Consider the following 2406-nt stretch of genomic DNA (forward strand, 5'->3'; position numbering starts at 1 on the left):
TTATGACACGTGTCGTCAGAAGCACCAAGCATTCTGGCAAATTTTGCCGCACTTGACCGCCACTCACTATTTTCGCGGCTCATTAAATTGGCAAATGTTTTTTTGTTCATTGCTTTACTTACCTTACGTTAAACAGCCAAAAACTTCGCACTACAGCACAGTGAAAACAACAAACAAATAATAATTTTATTTTATTTTGATATTAATCAATAGAAATTTTTGTAAACAATTCGCGCAAACTCAAAGTCGCCCGCACAATATAAATTATAATAATCATTTGACATTTGGCACCCGGGTTGCTTTGTTTTTTTTTTTTTTNCGTTTATAAACGTTCTCTGATACAATTTTCCGGTTACAAAATCTTCGGTAACGTGCAGAATAGACCTGTTAGTCGGTGGTTTATTTCAATGATTTGAAAGCGATTGTCAATAAATTTTTTGTGCAAATATAATTAAGATGAAGTGCTCGGTAATTGGTTGCAAAAACACGTAAAAAATTAATAAATTGTTTAGAACAAATGTATGTACGGTCTCTACTAGATATAAACACAAGGCGCCATCTAACGGCTGTTAGCTTTTTACCACTTGCATTTATTGTCGTATTGCGCACCTACCTACACAATAAGAAGAAGCATAACAACACAAAACGAAATGTCAAAAACAGCTGTGCAAGTTTGTTTTGTTTTAGTTTTCTTTCAACAAAAAGTGATTTGTTGTTTTTCGATGTGTTGTGCGTGCAGTTCTCTGAATTGTTTATACGCAAATTAGCATAAAATCGAAAAGTTGTAATTAGTTCGATAGCGCGTGGCTAAAACATGCTCATCAAAGTAATTTAAATCGATTTCTGTGCATATAATTACATATTGGAAAAGAAAGACAGTGTGCAATTTTCTTTGTATATGCGTTGGATTGTGGGTGAGCGTACGCCAGCACTACANAAATTTTTTCTTTGTATATGCGTTGGATTGTGGGTGAGCGTACGCCAGCACTACANTGAAGCAGAGAACGTTTATAAACGTTCTCTGATACAATTTTCCGGTTACAAAATCTTCGGTAACGTGCAGAATAGACCTGTTAGTCGGTGGTTTATTTCAATGATTTGAAAGCGATTGTCAATAAATTTTTTGTGCAAATATAATTAAGATGAAGTGCTCGGTAATTGGTTGCAAAAACACGTAAAAAATTAATAAATTGTTTAGAACAAATGTATGTACGGTCTCTACTAGATATAAACACAAGGCGCCATCTAACGGCTGTTAGCTTTTTACCACTTGCATTTATTGTCGTATTGCGCACCTACCTACACAATAAGAAGAAGCATAACAACACAAAACGAAATGTCAAAAACAGCTGTGCAAGTTTGTTTTGTTTTAGTTTTCTTTCAACAAAAAGTGATTTGTTGTTTTTCGATGTGTTGTGCGTGCAGTTCTCTGAATTGTTTATACGCAAATTAGCATAAAATCGAAAAGTTGTAATTAGTTCGATAGCGCGTGGCTAAAACATGCTCATCAAAGTAATTTAAATCGATTTCTGTGCATATAATTACATATTGGAAAAGAAAGACAGTGTGCAATTTTCTTTGTATATGCGTTGGATTGTGGGTGAGCGTACGCCAGCACTACAAATAAGGAAAGGTAGTCTTGTCTGCCGCGTAGTGGTGCAAAATAATTGAAAATTCTAATGTAATGTAAATCAATTAGATATAATTAGTAGCCCACTTGACCTGTAAATTGGTGGCAAGTGGTTTGTGCAAAGTGATTGTGTGACGTAAAAAATGTTGCAACACTAAAGAATGCGATTGCGAAATTTAAGGCTGGTTATGATGACAAGCAATCGTACAACACTACAATAAGGGTATTGGTGACTGCGGCTTTTAAAATCGAAAACTTAGCAAATATAGCTTTGGAAAGCAACTACTGTACATGTCTTTATCATTGCTGTAAGCTAGTTACTTTGGTACTTTATACACCGGTTAATTTGCATGTTAGAAAGCAGGCGATTTACAACAAATATTCCTATAGGTATGTATCGTTTATTTTGGGATATACATAGATACATTAAAATAACCTTTTTGCGTTTGAAACTCTACTAATATTTTGTATTCAAAATCAATTAATACCTTTAAGAAGACGTCCACCGTGCCACCGTCTCTAATCAACAATTGTCGAAATAAGTAGGCTTGGTCATACATTGTCTCTTCTGAAAGATTTCCCAAAATTGTTGGTGGAATTTTAACAACAAATTTGTAACACGATGAAGTGTATAGCTTATAAGGGCAAATGTGAACAACTTACATCGCGAAGCGGTTTAATTTCCAATCCTTACTTGACAAGGATTCAGATGGTGAACATGACTAACAATTTATTTTATAAAGTTAAGCTACTATATAAGCTACTATATATACATA

At 34.2% G+C, this 2406-nt stretch overlaps 1 protein-coding gene across 1 annotated transcript in view; it reads left to right on the top strand.

Annotated features, from left to right (window-relative positions):
• The first annotated feature begins 1390 nt into the window (after nt 1-1390).
• LOC108370822 (transmembrane protein 135-like) overlaps nt 1391-2406 on the top strand; it is a 15565-nt gene continuing 14549 nt past the window's right edge. The window contains exon 1 of the mRNA XM_017626234.1: nt 1391-2020. The gene's annotated coding sequence lies outside the window, so the exon portion shown is untranslated. The remainder of the gene's footprint in view (nt 2021-2406) is intronic.

Source organism: Rhagoletis zephyria, unplaced genomic scaffold (genome assembly GCF_001687245.7).
Source record: "Rhagoletis zephyria isolate East Lansing unplaced genomic scaffold, Rhagoletis_zephyria_1.1 Rzeph_scaffold_04497, whole genome shotgun sequence".
Classification (NCBI taxonomy): Eukaryota; Metazoa; Arthropoda; class Insecta; order Diptera; family Tephritidae; genus Rhagoletis; species Rhagoletis zephyria.